The following is a 16,570-nucleotide window of genomic DNA, read 5'->3' as shown; positions in this document are numbered from 1 at the left end:
TCTTCCCACCGTCTGTGGCTCTGAATCGGACATGTCTCCATTATGGGCTGGCACTGCGTACCACCTGGAGACACTGCCAAAAATAAAGACATCGATTACTCAGTGTCACAAACACTGGGGATGGAAAGAAACAATTTTGCAGTTGAAACCAAATTTTATACAAGTAGCAGTATTCCTAATGGTACCATTAGCAGTATTCCTAATGGTACCATTAGTTCTGCATTTATCAGAGGGCAGAGGTTAATGACAGTGTATGGCAGCTCATATTTTTGGTTTCTGATGTTTAGAAAACACCAGATAAATATATTTTTTTCTCTACCAGCTGATAAAATGGTGCCTTGTGAAGTTAAGGTGTAGTTTCTTATATTTTCTTTCCCTTAAATTCTGGCTCTTAAACTATGAAAGCAACTCCTTACATGCTGTTTTGTGTCATGTAAATAATACGGTCCAACTCGATACAGGTTTATTCAACTGGTATGACTTCATGGTCAAGATAACTTAGAAAATGTCAGTTCAATCCAAATATTGTCAACTGCATCATCCATATTAAGCTATACTGCTACTGAAGATATTCCAGTGGAAATGAAGTATTAATTGAAGTGTAATGTGTGGAATAAGGGCACAACATGAGCTAAATCGATTTCACCATGTTTTGCATTTCATAGGTACTAATGTCCATTTTGATAATACATCATTTTCTGAAGCTGGATGCCCTAATTGATTGTATGCACACAAATTTTGAAGACGTCGAATATTGAATTTCAATTTGGAGAAAATCTTATACATTGTTTGATATGTTTTTTTAATAACTGGTTTTTAATTCATAAAGCATTTTTGTAAATTGTATGAATATTAAAAACAGCAAATAATGGACATATATAAGAAAGAATAAATATTGAGATACACAAGCATATGCATTGTATATAAAATGTTTGTAGGTATACACCCTCATGTTTTTGTGTACCTGTGTATACACATACGTATATACACGTACGTACACTGATGCGTATACTACACTGTACATATGTACATACATTTAAGATCGCATGTGTTTGGTCATACTTGTGGTTCATGATCTTGTAGGGATTCCTTTGTTATTATTTTTCTTTTAAGCTTTTCTTTTTGTGCAGTCATCTTGCTGCAGTGTTGAGCACTTCATCTTCGTGTCATTCATTGTGCAAAAAAAATTAAAAATGAATTTATTGAACGTTTGAATAATTGCCTTTTTTGTGTCACCAGAGCCTGTTATTAGTTATTCATTTGTGACGCACGCCTCTTAGTTCCTTTGGAACTTCCTCACACATGCTATACAAAGGAGGACTGAGTTAGTGACCAAATCAATGTTGAGTTATTTTACTCAACATAAAAACACTCGATGATACACTCGTGCAAATTTCCCACCCCAACAGACATCAATATAATGTCATAGAACTCAGCGCCGCACAATACAATACAAATAGTAGCACTCGATGTTCAATGCACCGTTCAACATAGCAGCGATCACAGTTCAAACACTGAGCTAAGATGGCTCAGGACTCGGCGGCCTCCTTTCGATACCATCCAGCTCACCCAACGCTTCCCCCGTTAACGAGGAGAAACTGCCTGCAAATCTCACTGGCCACCGACCAAACCCAGCAAGGCAGGTGTGACCCCCATGGTTTCATGGGACAGCCATGTTAATGGCTAAATTATACTCCAACAGGCACTGGTCCCAGACTTAATGGTATTGCCCCACAAAGGAGGCTATTATGACCTTCAGGGTTTTGTTTACCCTTTCGGTGAGGTTGGTCTGGGGATGGTACGCCATGGGCCATGGATGTAAATGCTTAATACAAAAACCTAGCCATGAGGTCATTTGTCCATTGTGACCTCCACTTTGCCACGCCACAGTGGGAGAACATGTATGCCCTCTACACTACACACACAAGATGGCGTCTTGGCGTCTCTCAAAGAGAACAGTTCGTGGATAGGAAGTCTACAACCACCATGAGCACTGTATTTCTCGATTGACTCAGCGGGAATGGTTTCATAAAACCTACTCCTAACATCTCCCCTGTTTGGGAGGCCTTGGTTTGTTGTATTAGACATGGGGGCCTTTGTATTAATGGAAAATCTGACAATCCCTTATGATGTTCCACACATTCCTTCTGATCATTGGAAACCATGTCTAATCTAGGACTTTACTAAGATGACCTCTGAACAGGCTGTTGTGATAGTAGTTGAGGAACTGTTGGACCAACCCCTCAGGCACTACCAGTTTGTAATAATACCCCTCCTGTCTTCATGGCACACCTTGGTATAAGACACCTTCCTGTTCTTGATAGTGGACCCGACCAGACTTGACCTCTTGACATGCCTCCTTCACCTTCTCTTAGATGGTACTCATGGCTTCAATGGCTCTGATGTCCTAGATAAAAGTTGGCTTAGTCGCACCATTGAGTCAGCGCAAACACCCCATTGGTTACCAGTCGGAGCCCTTGATAGCATGGCCAGAACATTAGCATAGTCCTTCCAGTAGAGGGCTACGAAGTTGTAACCTTGGAGCCTCAGTGTCCACTGGGTCATCCATGATGTGGTTTGCCCAGGTAAGTGTTGATGTCAAGCATGGCTCCTTCAAAGTGCCCTTCAAAGCCTGTGAAGCATAGGCTATCACCCTATCCTCCCCGTCGGCCTGTTGCACGAGGACGGGACTCTGGCCAATGTCACTGACGTTCATCTGTACCTGGTATAAAACTTAACCATGTCTAGTTTGAGCCAGTTTAGTGGGTAATTACAGGGCCTTCTTCAATGTTACAAAAGCCAATTGCCACTCCTCAGTCCAATCCCAGTGGACATTTTTCTTTTTTAACTGGTCTATGAGATCCAAGAGATCTGACAGGTATGGTACCACCAGAATAATCCCAGGATCCCTTGTAAACTCTTCAGGGTGTACCAGTACTGGGAAGTTACAGATGGCCTTTATCTTCTTCCACTCCCCAGCCTGATATAATATGGCCCATGAAGGTGAGCTGGGTCTGAAAAAGGTGGCACCTTTTGATGTTCAACGTGGATGTTATTTCCACAACACAGTTGGTGGTCCTATTATACCCTCCACCAGCATTTTTAGGATCTGACTCCGGTTCACTGGGCACTTTAAGTGTGGGAAACCTTTCTCCTCACCAGTTGGACAATCCTTGCAGATCCGTGTTTCTTTGTCCATTGCTCCCTATCCAGTCCCCTTTCAGCCAAGATGTTTTGGAGAGGAACTGATGGTTTTTACTGTCAGGCATTACATATTTGATGTAGCATGGTTGGATGCATAGCTTGGTACTGCTCAAAATGTCCAATCCTAAAAACAGGGGTACATATACATATAGAGGAAAAGGACCGACATATATGGAAGCTTCTTCTCCATCTCATCTGTTCTGTTTGGCTCTCTGAATTTTAGCCCAGTACCTTACAGAGGATGCCCAATCTCTTTCTATCATAAACCCTGGTCCACTGTGGTCAGTATTAATCTGAGACTACTAATTAGGCGAGGATTGCAGCCACCACTATGTGACACTCACCCCTTTACTTCTCTCAGAACTACCTCAAATACCCCATTCAAGGATAATACGTTATTCTGAGTAATAAAGTCAGCAACTGTAGGCTATATCAATGGCTATTGTCAATGCTCCGATTGTCGGTTATCAACATAAAGATGCAAATTTCCCACCCAAACACCCATCTACACACATGGTAGCATTTAGTGTTCAGTGCACTGTTCAACTTGGCAGCAATCACAGTTCAAACAGGAGAAACCATGAACCAAGATAGTTCAGGCCTCAGCAGCCTCCGTTCGACCATCCTGCTCACCCAACACTTTCCCCGTTAGGGAGGAGAAACACTGTCCGCAAATCTCACTGGCCACCGACGTTGTCTTATATTTCATGGAAAGGAAGTTCTTTTTGTCATTGGCTGTTTGGTCCTGAATACCTATATGTGTGTATTCGGGGCATAGGCCCTCAATGTGTCATTATGCCTGGACCCCGTTTCAAAGGCACTTACAAAAAAACGATATTAAAAGGCACCGTCCTTCACACAGGCTACGTGATTTTTTTTCATGTGACCGTCACACATTTATCATTGAATAATGATACATTTATGTAGTTTTTTTTTTTGTTTCAATTAGATTGAATATGCACATTTTATATGCATTAGTTTCATTAGATTGAATATGCATATTTAATATGCATTACTTGGACACTTGAGTATCCGTGACTAAACTGCACATGGTTGCTCAAGCCGTCCCTTTTGTACTGGGCTGTTCAGTTCAAATAGTACATCGCCCGCCTGTAGCTAAGGGGGGGAAGACACACCACCAAAGATTTGAAATTCATTCAGAGAATCTGACTACAATCAATCACATAAATAATTGACACATTAGTCTGTCGTTTCACAGAGCTGGCTGGCTTGTGTCAGTGCGATTTGTACTGGTGTACAGTGGAGGGATGTCCCACTCACCAAAGTCTAGGCCTCGTGTACTCGTCTTCATTGTATTACTCGTAGCGCTGCACAGGAGAGATAAATGGACTGGGCCGCGTCCCCATTGGTTGGTGCAGGCAAAGTGAAAAGTGCTTCACCATAGGCTCATGTCTCCCTGTAAAATTCCTGTTGCCATGGCAGCTGGGTGAACTGCCCAAATATTCTGGTGCAGCGCTTGGCTCATATAAAACGTCTCAACTCACTCGTGTGAATGCATAAAATGAAGGCGCTGAGATAGGCAGGCCCACTGCTTCACAAAGTCATCCAGCTGTCAGCCTATGGTCTGCAGCGAAAATATTCATTTATACACTTCGAGGTAGAAGACAGACAAATTGAAAGGCTAATGACGAGAATATGAGCATGACTCGTCTGTACTGCTAAGCACAGTCCTTCCGAAATTTAAAAAGGAAAAATGATTTCATTTTATTCTGTAAATTGGGACTATGGGTATTTTGTACCGTTCCTGCCCTTGGCATGCTATGGTATTACCTGCTGGTTCAGAGGCATAGTGATGCATAGGAAATGAGTACAGCAAGCTGCAGGATTTTATGGTTGTGTAGCTTTCATTGAAATGTTACTGTCTGCTTCAAAAACACAGCAGGTATCGAGAGATCCAGAATTGTCTCGTTATTTACTTTATACCAATACCATCTAAAACGACACTTTTATCCACAGAATGTGAGCTTTAAAATATTGTATAAAAAAATCAAAATAGTAAAACCAATCGCTTAGAATGAATAAAATGTCTGCCCTATTATGATGTCATTTGTCACCGCCCCCGTCACCCACCAACAAGCGTGTATGCAAATTTAGTAGCAGCTGCAGTAACATACAAATTAAGACATGACCCTTTGACCTTAATGCCCTCACAATCGAAAGAGTATCAGTTACTGTTCAATTAATTATTTTTGACCCCAAGTCAATAAAACTCTTTTTTAATGGTCCACATAGCTATGTGGTTGTAATGCTAAACCTACATCTGAAAGATTTATCCAAATCAGGAAGATTTAGTCAGATAAGGGTTGATTAAATAGATTTTACTCAAATGGATTTATGACACTTGACTCAAAATTCACCATTAACATCTACAGCAGGAGCAACATAATTAATAACAGTCTTAAAACACTTGAGCTTCCATGGGCTCACAGTGATTGGCTTGAAAACAGATAGGCCCGCAAGAGTCTCATTGATATGCAAATATTGCATCAAACCCTGACAGAAAATCACTCCAGGAAGGAGAAATATTCCACAGTAAATCATTTCCTCTTCAACCCTCATCTATTACCACAGCTTGTGTGTAGCACGCCCTTCTATCTCCACCCTCTTATCGTGCCCCTATTGACTTGCGCCCCTCAACGCACCGCTGACTGTTTCGACGACGCGTAGCAATCAATCCATGTGTGTCACGGGACAGGAAGGATGCTATTCTGTATGGATGGCAACTGGTGGAGCAGAGGCACAGTTGCTACGGTGACAGCGTGACTCGTGGCAATTTGATTACTGAATGAAGCAGTTAGCATGTGGAAGGCTGTGTGAGGCGCGTTTTAAAATGGACTCCCACCTCTAGAAGCTGTCAGAGACTGCCGTCACTCTCATTTTTGTTAGGAGTAATGGCAGACCGGCCGAACGCCATATCGTTTTTCTTGCCAGTGCACCTTTGTAAGGGAAATCACTGCTGCTGAAAAAGATTAAAAAAATAAAAGCATTCAATAGCATTTATGCTGAGTAATTAGCCCTAAACATTTTCACTGCAGTAAAATTACACTAGATTAATTCATTTATTATTTAAACCTGCTTAATCCAATCCAGGGTCATTTGGAGGGGGGGGGGGGGGGGGGGGTTGTAATGTCAAGCACATTACACTTCAGCTGATGGTAATTTGATATACATCTTCATCACATGCAGGTGAATAGATGCACATACTGAAAATATACAGCAAATGGTTGTTCGGCATTGGAATTGGGATGAATTGGGATGAATTGGGATGGACTGGGAATTCCAGGGTCAGGTCACATTACATTTCTCAAAGGAGAGTGAGAAATGGTGCAATAAGATAAAAATCTTTTAGAAATTCCCCAGTATCATTAACACACTCATGTTTATAGCTGTATCGGTCAATGCGTCGAACACGTCTCCAGTGATGATCGTGTCGTTCACGAGTACAAGTACGTGTAATGGCCTTAGTGGTCAGGTAAGCTGCCCTGAACGTGTTGTGATTGTTCTTCTGCTGTGTCCCTACTCATACCAGGCATGGGGCAATAAAGACACTGGCAGACTAAATTCACTAGTCCCCATTAATCCGGTACATACACTGGTCCCCAGCATCATGATGACAATGAATGTTTCAGACTCGGTCAAAGCCAGGGACTTCCGTAGAAAGTCGCCAACAGGGAGTTGGATCCCTCTATTCAGTAAATTCAGGGTTCTCCTTCATTTGCTTCCTGATGGCTGGTATCGCCCAATCTTCGATCTCCAAAGGCTCAATTCCTGAAACTTGTGCCATGGATCCTGATGCTATAACCCAGCACTTTTCCTCAAACACCTTCAATATTTCCCCATCTGCTGATAACCAGGACAGTCAAAACTCCTTGTGTATTAATCCACGTCATTCCGACTCACTTCAGTGACAAAAATAGAGGTGTCAGTGAGGCTTCGTCTGGGTGTTACTATAGAGGTCATTAATTTGGCCTGCAAGTCTGTTGTGACAATATTGGAATGTCTATCTTGTCACTATAGTTGGATGATATACACATTGTGGTCCATGTTTCTTTCATTGAAGGCTGTGCAGTAGTTTTTTCGGTCTGAAGGCAGTGTGGTCTCTCCACTCACAGTTCGTTCAGCCAACTGTTCAGCCAGGCACAACTCAGCCTCAAATGGAAACGCCTGTTCCTCCTGATCTTAGATGTCATCTGTACTGTCCCCGTCTTTGCCAGTTGGTAGAATTCTTGTTACACATGTAACTGGTTCTATGAATTACGGATGACCATCAAAGCAGTCACTCAAAATCCCTAGAGAAGATTCCTGGAAGACATTTTCCATGTGACACTGTATTTATATTACTTTCTGCATCGCACATGTTTCTGTATGACTTTGTTGATATAAGTTCTTGGCAGGCATACATGGGTTATCCATTACCTCTGGTGGTTATATGGAATTCACAAAACCAGTTACATGCATAACTGAACATGTAGTATTTGAAATTAATTAAGTAAATATCTCTAGAAATTCCCAGAACTGTTCCACTGACATCCTAGCAATTGCATTACAGTTGCCTTAAATTGCAAAAAAATACAGAAATCTTATTTGTTGTGTTAAACACAATGTTACTGCAAAAGTGAAAAGATGGATTTTGTGGAAGTTTCTCCAGAATGATGCATGTTTAGAATAGAAGGTGGTAGTCTGTATTTTGATATGCATGTGCTTCTCTTCATTGTATGAAATCATGTTTTTTCTCTCTCTCCACTCATATATCGTTGTGCCATTTTCCTCACAAGACAAACTTGCTTAAAGTTGAGATTTACTTTCCCTACTCATTTTGTCCATACAGTAATTCCAGGTGCTGGAAAAGTCCAAAATCTACTTACAGGAAATCTGTCTCAGTGAAAAGCTCAGGTTGCTTGTTGGTTTTAAAAAAGGTGTTTTTAAAGTTCCCTTGTAATTAGTGTAGCCAACGTGAGGATTGACACAGACATGGTAGTCTCTCTGTAAACAGAAAAATGTGAAAAAAACGTGAACTGAGGTTAGCTCATGTGAAGCGGTGCTTTTTCCTAAACCTGACTGTTAACTACAGACTTTAAGGAACGCAACTTGTGGACTTTGTTTTGGAGACAACACACAGTTTCAACATTTATTCCACACAGGCGAGGATTTGTGTTGTACTATACACCTTAGCTTTGTGACAAAACTCTTTTTTCTTGAAAGACAGGAAAATAACTTTGAAATTTTATAAGGAGTCGTTTTTCACCCTCTGTTGAATCCCTGCCAAAAATTATGGACCACTGAAGAATTTATTCTTTATTCTATTACAGTTTCTTTCTCAAGTTGTTATCAGTACTATATTCATTTATTTTCATTCCTTAGCAGTGTACACTTAAGTACCTTTAAAAAATAAACCTTAAATGAGCTGAAACCTCCTTGCTCCTTGTTCTGTCCACGGCTTGCTTGAGATGCTATTATTCTCTTCAAGGAGAGCAAATTTTATTCCTTGTTTTGCTTGGAATTCAAGACCTTTCTGAGCAAATTCATTATATAACTGTTCAATTTTTCCACGCGTACTTCATCTTGCTTCTCTTTTTTCTTGAAAGCACTCTGGCACCATTAAGGACCTCGGCCAGAAAGGCACATACACACAATAATGTGGAATATATATATAAAAAAAAAAAGGTCCAAAAATGGAAGCGTTAATGAAAAGGGTCTTCTGTGCTCCCCCCTGGTTCTTCATCCGCACCCAAACTAGTCGTGACCGTGTGCAGCTGCTTTGGGTTCCCGCTCTCCTGGAGAAACGGCACCCCTGTGCCTTAGCCACAACACATTATTGTAAACATATAATTTCATACGAACGCAGCTCAGGTCGTTGGCCGTTTGCCGCCGTCTCAGTCGGACAAAAGTCTGGGGATGCAGCCAACATCTGGTCTGTGTCAGCGCTAAAGGTTTCAAGTCCTTGCTCGTCAAACTGGACTCGGCTGTCAACGAATGGATATAAAGCAGATTGAGCTTTGATTAATCAAAGGTGCAGCGCTGGTAATGAAGCCCCATTCTCAAAATATCCTAAAGCAACGTAAAAAAAAGATGTGATGCCATGCTGCAGATAGACATTGAAATGTGTTGTGCTTTTCTAAGGCAACGCTTGTGTGTACACAGATGAGTTAAAAAAAAAAATCTCAGTTGGAGTCGTATATAGTTTCACATACGGCTTTCATTCACTCCAGATTAGAACCTGGCTACAACACTCTTTAAGTCTTTATGAAGCTCCTTCCCAAATGTTTTTCAGTAATCATCTTCAAAATCTTGCTCCAACCTCCCATTCCTAAGGCGTAAAAGCCCTGATGACTTCATGAAGAGTAAATCATCAGAAACTGTTGTCTATCGATCCAAAGTGGCAAATCAGCTGTGAGATAAAGCTGGATGGGTTTAAGACCCTCGCGCAATAACGAAGTGACAATACCGGTCAGCAGATAAGCAATGAGTTACACAGGTCGTGACTGCATTAGAGTCCGACACAAATGAGCCCTAGAAGAACAGTAGTTATCCCACTGGCTTCCAGGCCTTCAGATCTTTACATATCTGCCATGTATTCACACTGCATGCTAACGGTGGGTGTTAGCCATAGACCATTTGCATTTGAAGTAGACTCAAAGACAAGCAAAGGCTCACCTAATATAAGGGCTTACTTACACCAACCTGAGCCTTACCATTTTGGATCACGGGGACCACTCTTCTTTTGATTGTTCTCTCGTGGGATCAATAAAGTGTATTCAATGTTCAACTCTAGCGGAAGATCTGGAATCCTCTAATGGCTGTATTTTGTACCATGTTACCAAGCTTCTGTTATCATAGTAAGCGTTTTGTTCCTAATTGAATGGCCAACTGCCACACACTTCATCGTGTCTGAGCTAGTTGCTCTATAACACACCAACAGATGTGTTTGCAGCAGGACCCCTAACAGTATTGCTCTGACACACAGCACTGGGAATAGATTCTAGCAACAACATGGGATATATTGTTAGAGCTAGCACTGTGAGAATAGTCTGAAGGGGTTTTTGAAATTGAAACTTGAGAGTATAAACTCTGGGTGAAGGAAGCCTCTTTTACAGAAGTTTGGAGAGAACCACTTTCAAGGTTAACACTGCATCTTAGTCAACTTTCCTGGGCCAAACCAACCAATTACTGCAATCACCTCTCTCTCTGTCTCTCTCTCATTTTCTTACAGGACAGCAAGTATGTAACAATAATAATACTAATAATAACAACATAGTAATAATAATAATAATAATAATAATAATTATTATTATTATTATTATTATTATTATTATTATTATTATTATTATTATTATCATCATCATCATTAACCTTTCTGGGTGAGTTATGGGTGCAGTACATTCCCTGTCTTTGAGAATGTGTTGGCTGTGTACCATGGCGGCTGGAAGCTATCAGAAACTCCAATTACTGTCTGTCTGTGTCAACATCTGGAAACCACTTCTGCTGTCTGAGCTCCAGCGCGAGGACGCTTGTTGGCCATATATAGCCAAGCCTATTGGACGTGGAATGTGGGACAGTGATGTGCAGTGAAGTGTCCTGTTGGACAGGCTCGACGCTGACTAACGACCTCATGCAACGTGCGCGCGAGGCAGCGTGGGGCGTGACAGCCACGGACGTGAGCCTAAGTGTTGTGGTCAGCCCCTCGAACGGACCAGCACACGCAGGCACTACTGCCAGGTGTGAATAACCTCAGCTATGCCTTCTGGGAGCTGTGAACTGTAGTCAGAATGGCCTGCAGAGTTGATGTTAAAGGGGCCGGATGGTCCATACCCTCGTCATCTAAATGCGGCATGAGTGGCTTATCCTTAGACGTGAGAGGAAAAACAAAACACTCACAGAGTACTTCTAGTGTTTTGGTATTTGTTTAAGTGTTAGCAGAGCCCAGCGTGAAGCAATTTTGTAAGATATAGTAAAAAAAAATGTTTACGCCCTCTGCTTTCAAAACTGTTTCCCCTTCACTCTGAATCTTCTTGACTGTCTTGATTTGTCTTGGTGACTCATCAACATGAGACTCACAGTGGAATTACAGCCTTTAAAAGACAGAATGCAAAAAATTTGGCAAATCTCCTGAATGAATATTTATTTCTGCCTTCTCACAAGAGTGTCTCACAGCTAAATTTCAGACCAGAGAACGTGTGAAGCAGAACATGGTTATTATTATTTTTTTTGTCTAACTGGTTTAAAATTCAGTGGAACTGCTTGGCCCATGAATATTAGGTTCATTCTCCCTTAAAGGATTGTACAGCTTAATTTTTTCATTTCAAAGACTTTAGCAGACGTTTGCTTTAAATGACCTGTTTTATACCAATAGCCAGTTGGGAGGCTGAAGTGATTAGATGAGAAGACCTGGCAAAGACACCGAGAAGTATGAAATGGCACTGAATTAGGAGGCAAGCAAAACACCACATTGTCATTGTCTGAGAGGGTTTTCCCACTAGATGGAGTATTACTATAATTGCTAATATAACTACTCTACCATATGGATATGTCATCAAGTCCTTGAAAGGAAAAAAAAGGCAGTTGCATTCCTATGACTGGGAGTCATGACGTATCAAGTTGGATTGACTTTGGCAGCATTCAGAGAAACACAGATGGAGACGGTTCTGGGCTCTGCAGCCAGCTGCGCTAGCTGGACTGAGCTTGCTGGACAGAACTCGCTGGTTAAGAACTTATTAATCCCCGAAGTGAGACTGCAGTGTCCAGGAAGCATTTAGCACAACATCAGCCATACAGGAGAACAGGCTTTCAGTCTCCTGTGTGGCGAGCACACGTTGACTCAAAATATGCAATCAACAGCAATTAACATTAACAGCAGTAGAGCATGATTATAATTTGATGCATTTTATACTTCTTAAAATACTGTGAATCATAAAAGGTCTGTGCAAGAACGCGCACCAAATGTTTTTAAAGGTTTAAAAAAAACTGAAAAAAAGGTGAGTGGTTGCATAATCAAGCTGACGAAGACGTGTAAATCATTCCTGATGAGCCTCTACTGACACCTGGTGGCCGGCCGGTGCAACGTCAGCCCTGGTGGTTACTCCTGCACTGGCAGCTGTTTAATGAAAGGGACTAAAGAATGACATAGCACTGTGTATAAAACACTGGGTGAAAGCCCACTGTAGGCACCAATGACAGGATGAGATTATGTATAATTACACTCACTGTCGATGGTATGTAAAATATATCAAAGAAATTTAATTTCTCTGTAGCTGTGGTTTGACTGGAATTGTCAGTTTTGCCTTGTTCCAAGTTAAGCTGTTTCTTAAAGCAAGAGCACGTCTGATTACATGCTGCAACGGTACTCTTGATATCTGTATGTGGAGTTGTTGTTGCTCCTAGAGATAATGCCATAGCAGAGGTCCAGGTGACTGAGCTGAGGAAGAGGATGGTGAGGCCTTTATATTTCCACTGAAGTGGAAGGTGCCTCATATTATAACATGCAGTGAAAAATGAGAAAACCCACCTCTCCTGAAACCCTCTTTGGCACAAAAGAACTGCCTCATTTTGAAAGCACACAGAAAAGGGATTTTCACGTTATTCGAAACAAACAAACAAAATATTGCAATTTACCAGTGTCAGTGTTATGGTGCCTTAGTCTGATCAGGATTCATGATCAGGACCGAAATGCAGACATGAGAAACGCTGAAGTGTGATTTGGTTAAAAGTTTCAGAAACAAAGGTTTTGTTTTGCTTTGGGTTTCCTATATTGTTTCAGATAAGAAGCATGTCTCCGTTTCATAACTTGACAGATTGTCAGATGTGTGTAGTGTTTGTGGTTGAGGTAATGATGGATGAGATATAAACTGTCCTGGAGGTAATTTGTCAATGAAAGACTCATTTCAGGCATAAAACATTCAGGCCCTGAAACTCGTGTTCAGGGCTCAATTCTTCGGATGCGTCGTATAGGTTCAAATGTAGCATGTTTAGGGAAACTTGCTTTGAGATGCATCTGGAATATACTGAGATTAAAAACCAACTTCTGCCCCATGTGGGTTGCTTGCTGTGACTCTCTGCTGCACAAGAGGACTGAACTGGATACGTGTTCCAGCTCAGACAACATATAACCGTTGTCAGAATGACTAAACCCAGAGTGTGGGAGTGTTCTATTTTAAAACCCAATAGTTTTTCTCCATTTTATAAAGAGCAATTCAGCAGTCGGATTATTCCGAGCTGACACAAAACTCAGGATTATAATAGTCCCCAGAGGCCTATAGAATCAAGTTGTGCTTGTATGCACAGCATGTACTTTTGTACATACCATTCAAGTTTGGTGACAGGTTGACACTCCAGGACTGAGCCTTAGCCAGGCCAAAAAAACAGGGAACCTCACAAAATGATGCAAATTACCTCCAAATCCATTTACACCGAGAGTGCAGTTAGTGCGTCTTTGGGAATCTAGAAAATCTTTAGAATACAATGTTATAAATATTTGCTAAATTTGGCCATGATCAGATAAAGTTTTAAGTAATTGTCCCTAAAACCCCTGACCCACTCTATGTTTGAAGCATTGCATCGATAATGTACAAAAAATTGAACATTTTTGACAAATAATATTTAGATTCTGAAGACGATGGAGTAACGGGCTTCATTTGAAAAATATGTGTTACAAACAATCGGAAAACTGATTTTAGATGCAACTGATGTCATCACATGCAATAATGAAAAGTCTGATGTCTCTGTGAGGCAGGATTTGAATCCAATTACATGGCCCCAAGATAAATCATGTAAGAAATATGGTTTTCATATTAACCTCAGAAATGCTGCACCCGATGGCCAAATGTTATATTTTGTAGCATTATATAAAGGTCAAGAACGTTTGTTAAATACCTGTTGAAAGCTCACTGGCTAATGTTTGATCGATTTTGCGTCATCTTCAACCACCTTCAATCAGCTTGCCCACAAAAGCAACATGCAAAATCTCAGCTAATGCATTGACATATTATTTATATATGAGAATTGTTGTTGATAATTATTTGGATTCAGACTCTTCCACATATTTTAACGACATTTAGTGCAAATCAGGTGAAAACAAGAAAAGTAGAACCAGGTTGTTCGTCTTCCATATTATGCAAACTGAAAAACATTTTCGAAAATGCGGCATTGGAGGTCCTCATGAAGGAAGCGCTCCTGACCACTAGGGATCGCCGTTTCCCAACAGAAGGCGTGGAATCGTCAGCAAAGTATTTGCTGTCCTTTAATTAACCATCTTGCTATAAATAACTTACTTTTAAGCGGTTATGATTATTTAAGTAGCTACTGTAGAGCTACTGTAGATTTGGATGTATAGTGATTTTCTGGCTAGCAAACTATATAATTAGTGCCACAGAGGCTGACCATAGATCATTATTATCAAAGTACTATTCACTTTTTAATTTTATATTCTTTTATTTGACTATGAATATCCATATATCAAATATGTTGACAAAGAAAGGAAGAATTCTTTGGGTTAAACATTAAGCTTAAACTATCCCACATCAACCATAAAATACTTAATTTATTTTTATTTCTGTATTTTAAAACCATCCAAAGTCAAATAATCATAGTCATTATGATGGATTCCAGAATCAGTATTATTAAAGCACCATAAAACCATATAATCCGTATCATTATGTCTGAATCTATGAGAGACCCACCTTAACCCTAACCCTCCAGTTCACAGACAGGAGATCAGTTGAATCCCACCTACAACATCTGATCTTTGTGTATGTTTAGTAATGCTTAAAGAGCAGTTTCAGCTGTAATACACTCCATGTAGTTATGGGTTTCCCCCACTAGGGGCAGACACAACCTTATTTAAATTTAAATAAAGCACAGAAGAAAAGTAGAATTTGGAGAGACCTCCACAATGGGAAGCTGCGTTGTAATGCAAACATTTGTTTTCCCTGATGCGCTTCATGAGACATTGCCAAAGAACCAAAGCCAAGATTTTAGATCAAAAAGGAATCACTCATTCAGATGTTTAAATCTTGTTTGCCTATTGTGAAGATTATAAACTGGATTACATGGTGACACTTTGTGTACATTATCCCTGGAATCTGTTGTCTTTATGTGAAGAAGACATGTACTGCCATGGACCTAAATGTCCTTTAGAGCTGAGAAACGAAACAGCTACCTCGGGTTTAACATGAACTAGCTACCTCAATTTGACAAGAAATACCTACCTCAATTTGACATAATAGCTACCTAAATTTGACATGTCAGACAGGCTGAAATGTCAGAACACATGATGGAATAGTGCGTCTGCTGTCTGATAAGCAGGGGGGGGGGTCTAGAGTTATCTACTGACCTCCGAAGAATTTGAGAACGTACAGTACAGAGCAAAAGGATTAAGCCATGATTAGATCTGTTGCTTTAGCAATGGTAATGACCATACATAATTATTTATCGGTCTCTTTATTCGAATACAACCAGAAAGGGCAGAGTGTCTGTGTTCCCACTCTTTGAGGGCCAGCATAATGGCAAAGAGCTTTTAGGTGCCAAAATCATTATAATGATTCAGCTTCTTGGAGAAAAAGGCAACCAGGCACAACTTGCATGTGTCACTTTACTTCTGAGGTACCCACCTTAGAGATTTCCACGTCAAGAGCAAAAGGCCTGGAAGAACTGGGCTGGAACCACCTGGAGATCCTTCAGGAGGAGATAGAAGAAGAGGACATACACACCTGGGCCTCTCTTCTCATCCTGTTGCCATGGCAACCTTGAAACGAAATCGAGATGCGATCTGTCAGGCTGGACCAGCAGAGGGCCTGATGTGAAGCTTGTTTTTTGACGTTTAAATGAGACATTTGAATACATCACCCACAACAGATTATATGCTTTTAACTCGGTGTATTAACCATCTAACTCCACTCACCTGCTTGAGTTCTTCACTGCGTCTACCCCCACATGAGCGGCCCTTTTTGATATTGGAGCATGTTTGAAATGGGAGCCCTGACATTTGGACATATTTAAATATTTCATTTGTTTACATGCCTTAAGTATACCAGTACACTTTGTGCTGATAAAAATGATGTTAAATTCCCTGCTGGCATTTACAGCCTCAAACTGGTTTTCTAAAACATTCAGGTGAGAACTTCCAAACCTGAAAAGCTTTCTTCTAAAGTTCTTATACCACAAAATCAGACTATAATTTCCTCACAACAATATTCCTGTCCAGGTATAAAATATGAGACACACCTACATTTATGCAATAATACTGCATTAACAAGTAATAATTTTAGATCTGTAAATGTACTCTATGCAATGACAAGACTGACTATGAACAGACCATGAAACAGGATAAAGCAGAAAACACATACATAAATGT

The 16,570-nt window shown here is 40.6% G+C and overlaps 1 long non-coding RNA gene across 4 annotated transcripts in view; it reads right to left on the bottom strand.

The window, feature by feature from the left end:
- LOC143509372 (uncharacterized) overlaps positions 1-16,570 on the bottom strand; it is a 29,938-nt gene that overhangs the window by 10,214 nt on the left and 3,154 nt on the right. Inside the window, exons 3-4 of one of the 4 annotated variants that reach the window (XR_013129645.1) lie at positions 15,828-15,961; positions 5,694-6,184 (exon numbers count right to left, since the gene is read on the bottom strand). This is a non-coding gene — a long non-coding RNA (uncharacterized LOC143509372). Of the gene's footprint in view, positions 1-5,693; positions 6,185-8,898; positions 9,189-15,827; positions 15,962-16,570 lie in introns of those variants that run through there. The other 3 variants (XR_013129646.1, XR_013129648.1, XR_013129647.1) reach the window with 3 other exon arrangements.

This window comes from Brachyhypopomus gauderio, chromosome 3 (assembly GCF_052324685.1).
Source record: "Brachyhypopomus gauderio isolate BG-103 chromosome 3, BGAUD_0.2, whole genome shotgun sequence".
NCBI classification, from domain to species: domain Eukaryota; kingdom Metazoa; phylum Chordata; class Actinopteri; order Gymnotiformes; family Hypopomidae; genus Brachyhypopomus; species Brachyhypopomus gauderio.
The sequence above is the reverse complement of the archived record's forward strand: the minus strand, read 5'-3'. Positions and strand labels throughout refer to the sequence as shown.